Below are 19,697 nucleotides of genomic sequence, written 5' to 3'. Positions count from 1 at the left end.
GAAATAGTTACATCAGATTCTGTGAGTGCAGTTGTTGTGTAGGTGGGGAGACCTGTTCCTGGTGCTTCCTGCTTTCCATATTCCCCGAGTCCTTTGAGCTTTTTAGGGTTTTAACTTTCCCCTAGTGCCATCCCCTTCTCTTCTACTCTGTGTTAGCTTTGAAAACTAAGACTTCACTCGCAGTGGAAACCAGCGGCGTAGTAGCCACTGAAGGAGAAGAGGTCTAGAACTTCAAAGCCTCATTCTCAGAGGATTATCATTATTTGACCTGTCTAGTGGTGCCCTGGAAGACACCACCTGTAAAGCTGACTGTGTTTGACCTGGCTTCTTTCACTCAATGCATAAAGCCTTTCCCTGGTATGGGTTGGGGTGGAGGTGTTTGTTAAAAACAGTGATAGGGGGGCTTCCCTGGTGGCGCAGTGATTGAGAGTCCGCCTGCCGATGCAGGGACACGGGTTCGTGCCCCGGTCCGGGAAGATCCCACATGCCGCGGAGCGGCTGGGCCCGTGAGCCATGGCTGCTGAGCCTGTGCGTCCGGAGCCTGTGCTCTGCAACGGGAGAGGCCACAGCAGTGAGAGGCCCGCGTACCGCAAAAAACAAAACGAAACAAACAAAAAAAACAATGATAGGCAATTGCTTACCTTTGTGGCTGTGTTGAGACAGTGGATAGCATTTGGAACACATGATAGACAATCTAGAAATCTTAAAAAGAAGAGTGGGAAATGAGATGTCCATAGGGGTCTTAAAAAGCGCTGACATATTTCTGGGAGTCTAGAAGGCCACATGCATGTGTCGGGTTGTAGTATGCCCAGAGCTATATGCATGCTAAGGAAAAGACCTGAGAAGATGCTAAGCTCTCACCTCTCTTTGACCTTGAGGCTCCTTGCAAGGAGGGAGTAAAGGCTAAGGCAGAGCTGTCAACTTCCAGGCTGATTGTTGAATGCATACCCCAACATGTGCACAGAGCCCTTTGGCAAAGACTTGGAGTCTTATTGATTCCAGGTGATTAAGGAAATCTCTGTGCAATCATTAGCTGACAACTAAGCTAACTAAGAAGAGACTTCAGTGGCCACATACAACAAAGAATACAGACTTTACATAATTACTTTGGAAACGTCACTAAACAAACTACAAAAAATAGCAATTATAACAAGCTGCTGGGGAGGAAGAGAATCTGATCTGCAGAGTTACCATATTATATTATTTAAAATGTTCATTTTTCAACAAAAAATTGAGACATGAAAAGGAACACAAAAATGTGGCCTATGCACAGAAAAATGTAATCAATAAAAACCATTTCTAACAAAGTCTAGATGTGGAACCAACTAGAAAAATACTTTATTATTATTATTTTTTTGGCCGCCCCACATGGCTTGTGGGATTTTAGTTCCCTGACCAGGGATTGAACCCAGGCCCTCGGCAGTGAAAGCATGGAGTCCTAACCACTGGACCGCCAGGGAATTTCCTAGAAAAATACTTTAAATCAACTATTTTTAAGTATGTTTAAAGGACTAAAGAAAATAATTTCTAAAAAATTAAGTGAAGGGTGGGTGAAATGAGTGAAGGGAATCAAAAGATACAAACATCCAGTTAAAAAATAAACAAGTCATGGGGATATAATGTACAGCATGGTCACTATAATTGATACTGTATTGCATATTTGAAAATTGCTAAGAGTAGATCTTAAAAGTTCTAATCACAAGAAAAATTGTAACTATGGGAATCTTGCATGATACCACTACACCAACGGCACTAATTGTAACTATGTATGGTGACAGATGTTAACTAGACTTATTGTGGTGATCGTTTTGCAATATATACAAATATTGAATCATGTTGTATACCTGAAACTAGTATAATGTTATATGTTGATTATGCCTCAATTTTAAAAAAGACATAAACTTAAAAAATTGGAAATAAAGAACTAAGTGAAAATATGAGAGCAATATCTCACTAAATAGGGAATATCAACAAAGCTACAAATTATAATAAAGAACCAAATAGGAACTCTGAAGTTAAAAAGTGCAATAATTGAAATGAAAAATTCACTAGAGGGGCTCAACAAAATATTTGAGCAGGCAAAAGAACCAGAAAATTTGGAGATAGTTCAACTGAGATTATCAGTGTAAGGAACAGAAAGAGGAAAAAATGAAGAAAAATGAACAAAGCCTCAGAGATCTATAGTACAGTTCAGGGAGACAAAGGAGAGTCAGCCTGTCCTCCTGTTTCTCAAGTACCTTTAATTCAAAATATCAATATGCCAAAGTGGCATGTTTTGGAGTGGCATATTCTGCTGCCCTTCAGTTATATTAATTTGAGTCTGAAAAAAAAAGTTGAATGAAAAAAGTGAGTTGCAAAAGTATCATTTTCAATCAGGTTCTTAACTATAAGTAAAGAAAATGCTTCTAACGTAAGCAGAAAAAGGATTCATTGGGAGGATAATGGTAGTTCACAGAATCAGCAGGAGAGCTGAAGGACTGAGATCCAGGGCCGAGCCCCAGGCCCTTTGGTCAGCACTGCCATTGCTGTCAGGGGCTGTGGTCTGATTGCAGACCCTTGTGTGGTCACAGGCCTGTCCCAAGCTGGGAGGGCAGCCCGCTGGCCTTTTAGCTCTCATGGTGAAGGGACTCTTCCTCCTCCTAGGAAGGGGCCTCAGACACTGAGCAGCCAAAATAGTGACAGATGGCCACATAGCTATCATTTATGTGAAACTTACAAACACCCAAAGCAATAGCCTAGGTTGTTTGTAGATAAGTACCCAATAAAAACAAAATCATTCACCGGAATGACATGCACTAACTCCAGGATAATAGGTACCTCTGAGGAGGGACGGTCAGGGAAAAGATGTGGAACTTCAGTTGTATCTGAAACATTTCCCTCCCTTCCTTCCTTTGCTGTTCAGCTTGCGGGATCTCAGTTCCCTGACCAGGGATGGAACCTGTGCCCCTTGCTGTGGAAGCAAGGAGTCCTAACTACTGGACAGCCAGGGAATTCCCCTGAAACATTTTATTTCTTAAAAATGAAAAATGTCACCACCTGTTTATGCTTAGTGATGGGTACATGGGTATCATTACTTTCTACACTTATGTGTATCTTACAAATATTTCCTAATTAAAAAATCACTTCAGTAAATCAGCAGTATCTGTCAGGCCACTCAGGTCTCTGCAGATGTCTCCTTATATAACTTGAAATGCAAATTGATCCAGCACCCACAAGAGGAGATGGAAAGCTTTGCTTGCTAGCACCCACCTATCTTGTGAGAGTTTTCCAGCACTTGTACAGAGTCTCTGTCTCCATCAGCTGAGAGTTGGCAGGGCACTCAGCTGAAACTGCAAGACTGAGTAATGCTTGGCTTGATGCTGTTTGTTGGGAAGGAGTGATTCATTTCATTATCAAAATCCTAAGCCCTTTAATATGCCTCCCAAGAATTTATCTGGTTTGGAAGATCAGAGACAAAAACTGAAGGGAGAAAAAGAATTTCAGAAAAGTTGGAACGATTTTATAAAACAAACAAAAAGAACCAAACCAAAATCTTTGTGTTCAGACTGTGGCCAGTAGGGGTGAATTAGTGGATCTGTTTCTACATAATAAAAAAAAAATTGAGATATAGTTGATTTATAACATTGTGTAAGTTTAAGGTGTACAGCATGTTGATTTGAAACATTTACATATTGCAATAGAATTACCACCATTAGCACTGGCTAGCACCTCTATTGGCACATAATTATTTTTTGTGGTGAGGACATTTAAGATCTAGTCTCTTAGCAACCTTGAAGTTTAGAATACAGTGTTGTCGGCTGTAATCACTATGCTGTGCATTAGATTTCCAGAACTTACTCCTCTTCTAGTTGCAAGTCTGTATCCTTTAACAACATCTCCCCATTTCCCCCACCTCACAGCTCCTGGTAATTGCCACTCTGTTTCTATGTGTTTGTCTTTTTTAGATTCCATGTATGAGTTGTATCATAGAATATTTGTTTTCCTCTGTCTGGTTTATCTGACTTAGTATAATGCCCTCAAGGTCCATCCATGTCATAAATGGCAGGATATCTTTCTGTCTCATGGCTGAATAATATTCCATTGTATATATACACCACATCTTCTTTATTCATTTATCAGTGGACACTTAGGTTGTTTCCATGTCTTGACTATTGTGAATAATGCTGCATCCATATATATAAGTTTTAATAACAGGAAATCAGTTTCTCCTTGTTCCTCTTCCCTCCAAGTAAATGTTTAGCAAATATTTAAAGACTATGGATTTGAACTCTAATTGGAAAAGGTACATGCACCCCAGTGTTCATAGCAGCACTGTTTACTATAGACAAGACATGGAAGCAACCTAAGTGTCCAAAAATGGATGAAGATGTGGTATATATACCCAATGGAATATTACTCAGCCATAAGAAAGAATGAAATATTGCCATTTGCAGCAATATGGATGGACCTAGAAAATATCATACTAAGTGAAGTAAATCAGAGAAAGACAAATATTATATCACTTATATGTGGAATCTAAAAAATAATACAAATGAATCTATTTACAAAACAGAAACAGACTCACAGACATAGAAAACAAACTTATGGTTACCAAAGGGGAAAAGAGGGGGAGGGATAAATTAGGAGTATGGGATTAACAAACCACTATATATTAAATAGATAAGCAACAGGATTTACTGTATAACATAAGGAATAATATTCAATATCTTGTAATAACCTGTAATGGAAAATAAAAAGAAAATGTAACTTGAATCACTTTGCTGTTAACTTGAAACTAACACAATGCTGTAAATCAACTATACTTCAAAAAAAAAAAGACTATGTGTTTGAAATGACACCAGAGTGTTAGCCTGCCAGGGTACTGCCTGTCTTAGTTTGGTCCTGAGCATAGTTTCTACACTGTAATGTGAGCTAAATAAAAGTAAGCTATTATTACTCAACAGCAAAAAAACCAAATAACCAGAATAAAAAATACAGAAAGGACTTGAATAGACATTTCTCCAGTGATGATATACAAAAGGCCAACGAGCATATGAAAAGATGCTCAACATCACTAAACATTAGGGAAATGCAAGTCAAAACCACAATGAAATATCACCTCATAACCATAAGGATGGCTGTTAATCAAAAAACCCAGAGAATAGCAAGTGTTGGTGAGGATGTAGAGCAGCGGTCCCCAACCTTTTTGGCACCAGGGACCGGTTTTGTGGAAGACAATTTTTCCATGGATGGGGGAGGGGGGTGATTTCGGGATGATTCAAGCGCATTGTATTTACTGTGCACTTTATTTCTATTATTATTACATTATAATATATAATGAAATAATTATACAACTCAGCATAATGCAGAATCAGTAGGAGCCCTGAGGTTGTTTTCCTGCAACTGGATGGTCCCATCTGGGGTTGATGGGAGACAGTGACACCCGAAGCGTGTTGCTTAGGTCCAGTCTACTCCCGTAATCTCGTTTTGGTTGCTGTCACTGCAGAAAACCCTGCTTCACAAAGACAGGATGTTGGAAGTGGAAGCAGGCTTTTCAGTGCTTTTGTGGCAGTCTCAGGATAGTCCGCCTTGACTTTAATCCAGAACATATGGAGATTTGAAGTTGTCTCAAACATACCTTTAAGGCCACCGTCATTTGAGATCTCAAGCAGTTGATCGTCTTCTAGCACGGGCAAAGTCGATTCACCCGGCTTATTCACAAGTGGGTCGCGGATCCATTCCTCCCCAGTTCGGGAGTCTTTAGTGGTTGGGAAGTAATGCTCAAGCTCTTTTGAAAGCTGAGATAGGTGATCGTGCACCAGCTGGGAGAAAGAAGGCCCTGGCTCAGTCTCTTTCAAAAGCTCTGCTAATGTTTGAAACATGGCAAAAATCTCAGTGTTCACTCATCGCCCCCATAATTCCAGTTTAGTTTTGAAGTCACCACATTATCTGCCGACTTGAACACAGTTGTCCTTCTCCCCTGAAGTGACAGACTGAATTCACTGAGCAGGTTGAATATGTCACACAAGCTAGCAAGTTTTGTGACCCATTCTGTGTCCCTGAAATGTGCTGCCAGTGGTGACTATTTTTCTAAAAGAAATCTCTGGATGGGACTTCCCTGGTGGTCCAGTGGGTAAGACTCCGCTCTTCCAGTACAGGGGGTCTGTGTTCGATCCCTGGTTGGGGAACTAGATCCCGCATGCATGCCGCAGCTAAGAAGCCCGCATGCCACAACTAAGACCCGGCGCAGTCTAAATACATAAGATCTTTAAAAAAAAATAAAAGAAATATCTGGGGTGGCTCTCATAACTCAGAAACTCTGGCCAGTGATCTCCCTTTAGAAAGCCATCTCACTTGTGTGCATAAGAGAAGACGTGTGTGCTCTGCACCCATCTCCTCACAGAGCTGCGTGAACAGATGTGAGTTAAGGGCATGTACTTTAATGTGGTTGATAATTTTAATCACATCCTGTAAAACGTTGGTAAGTTCAGGTGACATTTTTCGGCTAGCCAGCATTTCTCTATGGATGACACAGTGCGTAGACTCGCATTCAGAAGCGACCTCTTTGACTGTAGTGGTGAAACCAGAAAGCCATCCAGTCATGGCAGCCGCTCCGTCCGTGCATATACCGACACAAAAAGACCAATTCAGTTTTCCTGATATGTAATCATTCAAAGACTTGAATAATTCTGCAGCTGTGGTGTTGGTTGGCAACAAAAGTACACATAACATATCCTCATGCACGTCCTCCTGAAAAATATATCGCACAGAAACAAGCATTGTGGCCTTGTTGTCAACATTAGTAGACTCGTCAACCTGAATCACGTACCACAGTGACCCATTAATCCTCTCTAACAGTTGTGCCTCAGTATCCTCTGCTATTTCATCAGTTCGTCTAGTTATGGTGCTAGCCAAAAGAGGAACACATGCCACCTTTCGAACTGCAGCCTCTCCTAAAAGTTCACAACAAATGTCCATAGCTGCAGGCGGGATCAACTCTTCACCAATAGTAAAGGGCTTCTTAGCTTTAGCAATGCAGTTGGCCACTAGGAATGATGCTCTCAGTGCAGACACATTTGATGAAGTGGTGGCCTTCAATAATTGCTTCTGTTCACGTTTTTTTTTCTTTTGAAAAACTCCAAAGTCTTGTCTTTTAATTCAGCGTGCTTAGTCTCCATGTGGCAAAGCAGTTTCGAAGGTTTCATGGCTTCGTTGGATAGCCGGTCGCCACATACTATACAAAGCAGGCTTGGAGAATGTGATTCACCTGTTGCAATGAACCCGTAATTTAAGTAGGACTCTTGGTATTCTCTTTTAAATGAAGCTTTCTTTTTGTTGGCAGTCTTACTTAGAGTCTTCTGCTGTCTCATCATTGGGTCTTTCCCCCTTTTCAAAGATGCTCTCCAGCGACATTTGTTTTTTACTCATTTTGGCTAGGGTTAGCTCGTGGACTTACCAAAACTGTGACTGAGACAAGTGCGCAGTGCGGGAAAAAGGCACGGACAGAAGTGGTAAATAAAATAATGGGTGGGCCACACGCAGACTAAAATAAGTGTCGGATTCTGACTTAAAGCCTGCCACCAGATGCAGCTGTACAATTGAAGTACATCAAATCACTTGCCACTATAAAGCCTGCCACCAGATGCAGCTTAATTGTCACTTGCCACTCCCTGATAGGGTTTTGATATGAGTCTGCAAGCAACTGATCTATTATGGTCTCTGTGCAGTCAAACCCCTCTGCTAATGATAGTCTATTTGCAGCCGCTCCCCAGCGCTACCCTCACTGCCTCAGCTCCACCTCAGATCATCAGGCATTAGATTCTCATAGGAGCGCGCAACCTAGATCCCTCGCATGCGCAGTTCACAGTAGGGTTCGCGCTCCTATGAGAATCTAATGCTGCCGCTGATCTGACAGGAGGCGGAGCTCAGGTAGTAATGCGAGTGATGGGGAGTGGCTGTAAATACAGATGAAGCTTCGCTCGCTCGCCCGCCACTCACCTCCTACTCTGCGGTCTGGTTCCTAACAGGCCACAGACCAGTACCGGTCCGTGGCCTGAGGGCTGGGGACCCCTGATGTAGAGAAATTGGAACCCTTGTTCACTGTTGGTGGGAATGTAAAATTGTGCAGCCTCCATGGAAAACACTGTGGTGGTTCTTCAAAAATTAGAATCATCCTATGATCCAGCAACCTCACTTCTGGGTCTATGTCCAAAGGAACTGAAAGAAGGATCTCAAAGAGATATTTGTACCCTTGCGTTCACAGCAGCATTACTCACAATAGCCAAAAGGTGGAAGCAACCCAAGTGTCCATCAGTGGTTGAATGGTTAAATAAAATATGGTATATACATACAAAGGAATATTATTCAGCCTTAAAAAGGAAGGAAATTCTGACATATGCTACAACATGGATGAACCTTGAGGACATTTTTCTAAGTGAAATAAACCAATCACAAAGAGACAAATACTGCATGATCCTACTTATATGATGGAATCTACAGTAGTCAAATTTATAGAAATAGAAAGTAGAATGGTGGTTGCCAGGGGCTGGGGAGGAGGGGAGAGTGGAGAATTGGGTTAGTGGGTATAGAGTTGCAGTTTTGCACAATGAAAAAGTTCTGGAGATTGGTTGCACAACAGTGGAAAAATGCTTAACACTGTTGAACTATACATTTAAAAATGATTAAGATGATAAATTTTGGTTTTTTTTAAACCACAATTAAAATGTGAAAAGTTAAATAAATATTAGCTGTTTTACAAGTGAGGAAACTGAAGTCTCAAGAGGGAAGAGGTGACTTGAACAAAATCACTTCCTTTCAACACGGAGCTGGACCTGATCCCATGCTCTTGCCACTCGGCCTCAGGGTTCCTCAGATTTCGAAGCCCTAACGAGAACCTTCTAGGGGAGCATCATTTTGGAGTCGGGATGGTGAAATCGCAGCACAGAGGTGTGTAGCACTGTCCACAGGAAATCTGGTCCCGGCCATCATACAGCCAACTTGGGTCATCCCACAAAACTTGGTTCTTGAGGCCCAGCTTCACAGCCTGAAGGTGCCACTTGGTTTATTTGCTGTCATGTTTGATAACAACTGAAGAGTGCATGCTTCACTGTAAAGTCTTATTACCACCTGCCCCTGTTAATAAGCCACAGCTGGGCTCAGAGGAAGCTTAGAGACCCTTCCAGAAACTGTGTGGAGGAGAGAGGGAAGAAGGTTTCAACAGCCCCCTCCAACAGAGCAGCGCTGTCTGCAGGGAGGCCAGGTCGGCAGCAAGGGGGTGGGTCTCCCCTCAATATTGGGAACTGATGCCCCTCTAAGAGGGGTAGTTCTTTCTCCCCCCCTTTTATGTTGTTTTTAAAAATTTTTTTTATTTTATATTGGAATGTAGTTGATTAACAGTGTTGTGTTAGTTTCAGGTGTACAGCAAAGTGATTCAATTATACATGTACATTTGTCTATTCTTTTCCAAATTCTTTTCCCATTTAGGTTATTACAGAATATTGAGCAGAATTCCTTGTGCTATACAGTAGGTCCTTATTAGTTATGTATTTTAAATATAGCAGTGTGTACATCTCAATCCCAAACTCCCAGTCTATCCCTCTCCCCTACCCTTCCCCCCAGTAACCGTTAAGTTCATTCTCTAAGTCTGTGACTCTGTTTCTGCTTTGTAAATAAGTTCATTTATATCACCTTTTTATATTCTGTATGTAAGTGATATCATATGATATTTGTCTTTCTCTGTCTGACTTACTTAACTTAGTGTGATAATCTCCAGGTCCACCCATGTTGCTGCAAATGGCATTATTTCATTCTTTTTAATGGCTGAGTAGTATTCCATTGTATATGTGTACCACATCTTCTTTATCCATTCCTCTGTCAATGGACATTTAGTTTGCTTCTATGTCTTGACTATTGTAAACAGCATTGCAATGAACATTGGCGTGCATGTATCCTTTCCAACCATGTTTTCTCTGGATATATGCTCAGGAGTGGGATTGCTGGATCATGGTAGCTCTATTTTTAGTTTCTTAAGGAACCTCCATACTGTTCTCCATAGTGGCTGTACCAATTTACATTCATAAGGGCAGGGGGTAGTTCTACTTAAGCATCAAACTTGTTTCTTTGAAACTCAATACTTCTAGTAGCTATGCAGTAAACAAGGTTAGGCATGGTGTATCCGTCCAGTTGCTTTGTTAACTAAAGGAAACTTCTGGGGATTTTGTAGCTGCAGTCTAGTGGGTGAATCACTGAAAAACAGCCCCCCGACTCCCCAGACTTCTGCCTGGAGCTCCTTTAAAGAGGGAGGTACTGCTCCAAGGAGGAAATTAAGATTCTGCCACCAGGAGAAACTTACCCAGAGTGGGCCCAGGGCAGGGTCTACATCAGGGCAGGTACCTACGTCAGATGCTGTTGCAGACGGGCCATGTGCATGTAGTGGGGCTGGACGTTGGCTGTGGGGTGGGCCCTGGCTGGGACACTGTATGAGCAGGACACTGAGGAGGCAGAATTAGGTTTCCTGCTCTGTTCTCCAGGTTTTGTAGGTCTGAATAGCAGACGACAGATGCTCTGCAGTGGTCCAACCATCTCCTTGCCTCCTTTCCTACTTGTCTGTGAGCTGCTCGAGCACAAGGGCCCTGTCCTTCTCTCAGAATCCCCTGCATATAGAACAGTGGTACCCAGATGGGCCATAAATGTTTGGGGGCTTGCTGGTTGCTGACTAGGAGGGTGGTCCTAGAAGTACTTCTAAGGAAAACACTCCATTTCACATTTCTTTTTTTTAATTTTTTTTTTTTTTTGGCTGTGTTGAGTCGTCGTTGCTGTGTGCAGGTTTTCTCTAGTTGCAGCAAGTAGGGGCTACTCTTCGTTGTGGTGCGTGGGCTTCTCATTTTAGTGGCTTCTCTTGTTTTGGAGCACAGGCTGTAGGCGTGCGGGCTTCAATAGTAGCAGCACATGGGCTCAGTAGCTGCGACATGCAGGCCCTAGAGTGCACGGGCTTCAGTAGTTGTGGCATGTGGGTTCAGTAGTTGCGGCATGCGGGCTCTAGGGTATGCGGGCTTCAGTAGTTGTGGTGCACGGGCTCAGTAGTTATGGCGCATGGGCTTAGTTGCTCCACGGCATGCGGGATCTTCCCAGACCAGGGATCGAACCCATGTACCCTGCAATGGCAGGAGGATTCTTAACCACTGTGCCACCAGGGAAGTCCCACATTTCTTTTATTGTGTTAGAATACTCATAAAATTTACCATCTTACCCATTTTAACATGTAAAGTTTAATGGTCTTAAATACATTCACATTGTTGTGCAGCCATCACTACCATCCATCCTCATAAATCTTCATCTTGTGAATCTGAAACTTTATGCCCATTAATCAACATCTGCCCATTCTCTGCTCGTCCCAACCCCTGCTAACCACCATACAATTTGTATCTTTATGATTTTGACTACTCTAGATATGTCACATAAGTGGAATCAAACAGTATTTGTCTTTTTGTGACTGGCTGAGTTCATTTAGCATAATGTCCTCAAGGTTCAACCACGTAGTCGTATGTGTCAGAATTTCTTTCCTTTTTAAGGCTGAATAATAGTCTATTATATGGGGAATTCCCTGGTGGTCCAGTGGTTAGGACTCTGCACTTGCACTGCTGGGGGCCCGGGTTCAATCCCTGGTTGGGGAACTAAGATCCCACCAGCCGCGCAGCACAGCCAAAAAAAAAAAAAAAAATTCCTTTATATGCATATACTGCGTTTTGCCTATCCATTCATTTAGTGATGGACACTTGGGTTACTTCCATGTTTTAGCTATTGTGAGTAATGCTGCTGTGAACATGGGTGTAAAAATATCTCTTAAAAACCTGCTTTCAGTTCTTTTGGGTATGTATGCAGTAGTGGGATTGCTAGATCATATGGTAATCCTACTTTTAATTTTTTGAGGAACTGCCACACTGTTTTCCACAGTGGCTGTAGCTTTTACATTCCCACCGATAGTGCACAAGGTTTCCAATTTCTCCATGTCCTTTCTGACACTTGTTTTCTGTTTATTGATAGTAGCCATCGCAGTGGATGTAAGGTGATATCTCATTGTAGTTTTGATTTACATTTAATTCTGATTAGCGATGTTGAGCATATTTTCATGTGTTTCTTGGCCATTTGTGTATCATCTATGTAGAAATGTTTATTCAAGTCCTTTGTCCATTTTTGAATCAATTATTTTCTTGTTGTTGAGTTTAGGAGTTCTCCATATATTCTGGATATTAATTCCTTGTCAGATATATGATTTACAAATACTTTCTCCCATTCTGTGGGTTGCCTTTTTACTCTGTGGAGAGTGTCTTTTTCTCAATTTTTCTTGAAATTTTATTTCAATAAATAAATAAAATTATTTATTTCTTTTGTTGAAATAAATACTTTTTATTGAAAATATAATTGACAGCTTTATTGAAATGTAATCAACATACAGTTTTATTGAAATATAATCGACATACAGCACTATGTAAGTTTAAAGTGTACAGCAGTGACTGTCACATCTTGTGAAATGATTACCATAATAAGTTTAATGTCTATCATCCATACAGATTTAAAGAAAAGGAAAAAATGGTTTTTCCTTGTGATGATCTACTCTTTTAAAAATGTCCACACATACTATAAAGCAGTGTTAACTGTAGTCATCAAGTTGTACATTACATCCCCAGTACTGATTTATCTTATAACTGGGAGTTTGTACCTTTTGACCACTTTCATCCAATTCCCCCACACCCAACCTCTGGTAACCACAAATCTGATCTTTTTCTCTATGAGTTTTTTTTTTTTTAAAGATTCCACATATAAGTGATATTATACAGTATTTGTCTTTCTCTGACTGACTTATTTCACTTAGCATAATGCCCTCAAGGTCCATCCATGTTGTTGCAGATCTCAAGATTTCCTTCCTTTTTATGGCTGAATAATATTCCACTGTGTATATACCACTACTTCTTTATCCATTCATCTGTTGATGGACACTTAGGTTGTATACATGTCTTGGCTATTGTAAATAATGCTGCAGTGAACATGGGGGTGCAGATATCTCTGTGACATAGTATTTCATTTCCTTTGGATATATTCCCAGAAATAGTATAGCTGAATCATATAGTATTTCTATTTTTAATTTTTTGGGCAACCTCCATATTTTTTTCCGTAATGGCTGTACCAATTTACCACGCCACCGCCAGTGCACAAGGGTTCCCTTTTCTCCACATCCTTGCCAGCATCTCCACACCCTTGCCAGCATCCTTGCTAGCCATTCTACCAGGTATAAAGTGATATCTTGTTGTTTTGATTTGCATTTCCCTGAGGATTAGTGATGTTGAGTACCTTTTCCTTATACCTGTTGGCCATTTTTATATCTTCTTTGGAAAAATGTTAATTCATGTCCTTTGTCCATTTTTTAATTGGATTATAATGACCCTTGAACAACACGGGTTTGAACTATAAAGGTCCACTTATGTGTGGGTTTTTGTCAATGGTAAATACAGTGCTGCATAATCTGTGGTTGGTTGAATCCTTGGATGTGGAACTGAGGAGAAGGAGGGCCAACTATAAAGTTAAACTTGGATTTTTGACTGCTCAGAGAGTTGATGCCCCTAACGCCCATGTTGCTCAAGGGTCAACTGTATTTGGATTTGCTATTGAGTTGTGTGAGTTATTTGTATATTTCAGATTTAGTCCCTTATCAGATATATGAATTGCAGATATTTTTTTCCGATTCTGTAGTGTCATTTTATTTTGTTGATCATTTCTTTTGTTGTGCAGAAGCTTTTCAGTTTGTAGTTTCACTGTTTGTTTTAGGTGTCACATCCAAACAATCATTGCCAAGACCTACGTCAAGGAGCTTTTTTCCTATTTTCTTCTAAGAGTTTTATGGTTTTCAGTCTTACAATTTAAGTCTTTTTTTTAAGTTTTAAATTCCTTTTCTTTTTTTTAATTGAAATATAGTTGATTTACAATATTCTGTTAATTTCTGCTGTACAACAAAGTGATTCAGTTACACATATATATACATTCTTTTTATTTTTTAAAATTAATTTTTAAAAATATTTATTTTATTTATTTAATTAATTTTTTTGGGCTGTATCAGGTCTTAGTTGCAGCATGCGGGATCTTTGTTGAGGCATGTGGGATCTTTTTCATTGTGGTGCGTGGGCTCTTCATTGCACTGCTCGGGCTTCTTTCTAGTTGTAGCATGAGGGTTTTCTCTCTAGTTGTGATGCATGGGCTTAGTTGCCCCACAGTATGTGGGATCTTAGTTCCCCAACCAGGGATTGAACCCACGTCCCCTGCATTGGAAGGTGAATTCTTTACCACTGGACCACAGGGGAAGTCCCTACATTCTTTTTAATATTCTTTTCCATTATGATTTATCACAGGATATTAAATATATTCCCCTGTGCTATACAGTAGGACCTTGTTGTTTATCCATTCTATGTATAATAGTTTGCATCTGCTAACCCCAAACTCCCACTCCATCCCTCCCTTACCCCCTTTCCCCTTGGCAAGTACAGGTCTGTTCTCTATGTCTGTGAGTCTGTTTCTGTTTCCTAGATAGGTTCATTTGTGTCATATTTTAGATTCCGCATATGAGTGATATTATATGGTGTTTGTCTTTCTCTTTCTGACTTACTTCACTTAGTATGATAATCTCTAGTTACATTCATGTTGCTGCAAATGGCATTATTTCATTCTTTTTTATGGCTGAGTAGTATTCCATTGTTCATAGGTACCTCATCTTCTTTATCCATCCCTCTGTCAATGGACATTTAGGTTATTTTCATGTCTTGGCTATCATGAATAGTGCTGCTGTGAATATAGGGGTGTATGTATCTTTTTGAATTATAGTTTTGTCCAGATAGATGCCCGGGAGTGGGATTGCTGGATCATATGGCAACTCTATTTTTATTTTTTTTTGAGGAACCTGCATACTGTTCTCCATAATGGCTGCACCAACTTACATTCCCACCAACAGTGTAGGAGGGTTCCCTTTTCTCCACACCCTTTCCAGCATTTGTCATTTGGTCTTAAAATTTTAAGTCTTTATCCATTTTGAGTTAATTTTTGTGCGTGGTATGAGATAGGGGTCTAGTTTTATTCTTTATGTGTGAATGTTCAATTTTCCCACCATCGTTGTATTGAAGAGACTGTCTTCTCCACTGAGTATTCTTTTTTTAATTTTTATTTTATTTTTTAAACATCTTTATTGGAGTATAACTGTTTTACAATAGTGTGTTAGTTTCTCCTTTACAACAAAGTGAATCAGTTATACATATACATATGTTCCCACATCTCTTCCCTCTTGCGTCTCCCTCCCTCCCACCCTCCCTATCCCACCCCTCTCATGGTCACAAAAAAGAAGCTTTTGATAATATCAAACATCCGTTCATTAATAAAAAGCATTCGCAGGAAATGAGGAATATAAGGTAACTTTCTTAAACTGATAAAGGCTGTCTTAAAAAAAAAAACACCTATTAACACTAAACACAGTTAAAGATGAAACAATGAAAATTTTCCTCAAGATCAGGAATGAGATGATGGTACCTACGACCGTCATTTCTATTCAGCATTATAACAGAGATCCCAGCCAGTATAGTAAGGTAAGAAAAAAAATAAAAGGACTAACGATTAGAAAGGGGGAAAAGAAGTGCCATTATTTGTAGATGATACTATTGTACACACAGAAAATCCAAAAGGATGTAAAGATAAATAAGGAGAATTAATAGTTTTCAAAGGTTGACTTTTAAAAAATTTCAGATACCACTTAATCATAACATCTAAATGAGAGAAAACTCAAGCACTGCCCTCGCCCCCTTGGAAGCTTTGGCCATCGTAGTTGGTGTGAATGAGTGGTGCTGAGGGGGAAACAGTCCTGGGTAGGATGCACCTGTCTGAGGTGCGCCAGGGCTGGGAATGTGGCTGGCAGTTTGAGACGGGTACACACAACAGGATTGAGTAAATAAGTAAACATGTTGAAGACAATGTAGCCAGGTTTTCACTGTAGGAGAAGAGAGGTACAAATACAGAAAGGAGGAAGGTGAATAATAAACTCCAAATGTGGGACTGGAATTGAAAAGATTCAGTGTGAACTCCTGGTTTCAACAGATTAAAAAACCTGATGAGGAGTGTGGGTGTACACACACACACACACACACACACACACACACACACACACACACACACACACACACACTCCTACTTCCTAACTCTCATACCTGTGAGAACATTTAGCACCCAAATTTTTACTTGTAAATACTACTGTCCGTTAAAAGGAACCGGGGCTCCTTGATTGGATGGCTGATTTCAGGACTGTGGAAGAGAAAACTCAAGATGAGAATGGAACATCTGGTACCATAAAGTAAGGAAATATTCAAAGAACGAAGAAGACATGTCAAAAGGATTCGGCAGCCAGCCTGAAGGGGCTCCCACTGACTAAATCTGATATACACTGCATCAAACAGGAAACCACACCAAAAAACAAACAAACAAACAGGAAGCCATAAGTCCATACTTATACAGGGGATATACAAATAACAAGGAAGAAAGGAAAGTTCTAGCTCACTACAGAATGTCAATAAACGTAAAAGGAATAATGGAATTAGAAGATCACCATTTGGCTACCGCCGAGTTAACTAATGGATTCAACCAAGAATTATCAATGGATGCTAAATTAGAGGGAGAAAGTTTGATGAGAAACAGGATATTTATGATATGATAAAGTATCTCTCTACAAAAGACATATTAATTACTTATTACTAGTAAGTACAAAATATTACTAATTAACTTTACAGTGAAAAAGCTGGTCAGACACCACCTTAACCACATGATAAGAGTTACCACCACCTGTAACGGAACAAATCAATGTCACAAACTCCTAAGATGATGTGCTGCAAAGAATACAGCATGACTTGTGTGGAATTCCCATCAAAATGCAAAATTTCAGTCCAGTCATGAGGAAACATCAGATATACCCAAATTGAGGGTCATTTACAAAGTGTGTGGCCTGTTCTCATAAAAAATGTCAAGGTCATAAAGGACAAGAAAAGATGGAAAAACTCTTCCAGATTCAAAGGAGACTAAAATATATGGCAACTAAATGCAATGAGTGATCTTGGAACTTATTCTGCTATAAAGAAAAGGGGAGAAGCAAAGGTCTTTTGTTTGTTTTTGCTTTTAAGAACATATTTTGGACAAATGGCAAAATCTGAGTAGAAACTTTGGGTGAGATGCTAATACTGTAATAAAGCTAATTTTCTGATTTTGGTAGGTATACAATATATACGGAAAAGAGTGTCCTTGTTTTTAGGAAATACATACTGAGGGGTAATAGGCATTATGTTTGCCATTTTTCTTCAAGTGGTTCAGAAAAAAATGAAAAGATATATGTGGGGGAGGAAGGAGAGAAAGAAAAGAAGGGGAAGAGAGGAGAGAAAGAGACAGAGGGACTTCCCTGGTGGCACAGTGGTTAAGAATACGCCTGCCAATGCAGGGGACACGGGTTTGAGCCCTGGTCCGGGAAGATCCCACATGCCAGAGAGCAACTAAGCTTGATGCCACAACTACTGAAGTCCATGCACCTAGAGCCCATGCTCTGCGACAAGAGAAGCCACCACAATGAGAAGCCCGCACACCGCAACTAGAGAAAGCCTGCGTGCAGCAACGAAGGCCCAACGCAGCCAAAAATTTAAAAATACATTTTCTTTAAAGTGGATGTATTTTTAAAAAACCAAAAAGGTCCTACTGTAGAGCACAAGGAACTATATTCAATATCCTGTGATAAACCATAATGGAAAAGAATATGAAGAAGAATGTCTATAAATGTATAACTGAGTCACTTTCCTGTACAACAGTAATTAACACAACACTGTAATTCAACTGTACGTCAATAAAAATTTTTAAAAAGAGACAGAATAATAAAGCAAATGTGATAAAATGTCAAAAAACTGGGGAACTGGGGTCAAGGGTATATAAAAGTTTTGTACTATTTTTGTACTTTTCAATAAATTTGAAATTATTTCTAAGTTAAATCATTTAAAAAGTTATCAAGCACCAAAGGATAAATCTAAAGCAAGAGAGAAACCACACATACAGAGAGGACTATAAACCTTTATTGAGAAAAAATGTCCCAAATAAATGGAGAAAAATACACAGATTAAAAAAACTCAAGGTGACAAAGTCAACATTCCTCAAAATGATCTATATATGCAATGCAATCTGAATCAAAATCCAAACAAATTTTCATGTGGTAATTGAGAAAGAGTCTAAAATTTATATGGAAATACAAAGGGCCAAGAGTAAGCCAGCACTCTAGAAGTGTAAGGAGGACTACTGAGACTTACCAGAATCTGTAGTAACTGAGAGTGTGGTGCTGGCCCAAGGACAGACAGAGGAAGGAACAATACAGAACCAAGGTACATATGGACTCTAAAACTATAACAGAGATGGCATTCCACAGCACTGGAAACAGTCTTTTTAAATCATGATGCTGGGACAACTAGGTATCTAAATGGGGGAAAAAATTAAATCGAACCCCTATCTCACACCATACATAAAACTCAATTTCAGAATTATAGATCTAAATGTGAAAGATAATACTGGTATCCTCATGATCTCAGGTGAAGAAAAACATTTTTAAGCAAGATATCAAATGCACTAAAACATAAAGGAAAAGATCAACAGATTCAACTCCTTAAAATTAAAACTTCTATTCAAAAGACAACATTAAGAAAGTGAAAGACTTCCCTGGTGGTGCAGTGGTTAAGAATCTGCCTGCCAGCACATTAAAAGGATCATACACCATGATCAAGTGGGGTTTATTCCAGGAATGCAAGGATTCTTCAATATACGCAAATCAATCAACGTGATACACCATATCAACAAACTGAAGAAGAAAAACCATGTGATCATCTCAATAGATGCAGAGAAAGCTTTTGACAAAATTCAACACCCATTTATGATAAAAACCCTGCAGAAAGTAGGCATAGAGGGAACTTTCCTCAACATAATAAAGGCCATATATGACAAACCCACAGCCAGCATTGTTCCCAATGGTGAAAAACTGAAACCAATTCCACTAAGATCAGGAACAAGACAAGGTTGCCCACTCTCACCACTCTTATTCAACATAGTTTTGGAAGTTCTAGCCACAGCAATCAGAGAAGAAAAAGAAATAAAAGGAATCCAAATAGGAAAAGAAGAAGTAAAGCTGTCACTGTTTGCAGATGACAAGATACTATACATAGAGAATCCTAAGGAGGCTACCAGAAAACTACTAGAGCTAATCAATGAATTTGGTAAAGTAGCAGGATACAAAATTAATGCACAGAAATCTCTGGCATTCTTATACACTAATGATGAAAAATCTGAGAGTGAAATTAAGAAAACACTCCCATTTACCACGGCAACAAAAAGAATAAAATATCTAGGAATAAACCTACCTAAGGAGACAAAAAACTTGTATGCAGAAAACTATAAGACACTGATGAAAGAAATTAAAGATGATACAAATAGGTGGAGAAATATACCATGTTCTTGGATTGGAAGAATCAACATTGTGAAAATGACTCTACTACCCAAAGCAATCTACAGATTCAATGCAATCCCTATCAAACTACCACTAGCATTTTTTACAGAACTAGAAAAAAAAATTTCACAATTTGTATGGAAACACAAAAGACCCCAAATAGCAAAAGCAATCT

General features: G+C 39.7%; 1 long non-coding RNA gene and 1 other non-coding gene across 8 annotated transcripts in view; both read left to right on the top strand.

Moving 5' to 3' along the window:
* The window catches only part of LOC102989825 (uncharacterized), a 149,783-nt gene that overhangs the window by 61,362 nt on the left and 68,724 nt on the right, over positions 1-19,697 (top strand). The gene's annotated exons all lie outside the window — the stretch shown is intronic.
* On the top strand, positions 11,579-11,651 carry TRNAA-UGC (transfer RNA alanine (anticodon UGC)). Its single transcript has one exon. It is a non-coding gene; the product is annotated as a tRNA-Ala (tRNA).

Source organism: Physeter macrocephalus, chromosome 18, assembly GCF_002837175.3.
Source record: "Physeter macrocephalus isolate SW-GA chromosome 18, ASM283717v5, whole genome shotgun sequence".
Classification (NCBI taxonomy): domain Eukaryota; kingdom Metazoa; phylum Chordata; class Mammalia; order Artiodactyla; family Physeteridae; genus Physeter; species Physeter macrocephalus.
Note: the sequence above shows the minus strand (reverse complement) of the source record. Positions and strands in the feature narration are given on the sequence as shown.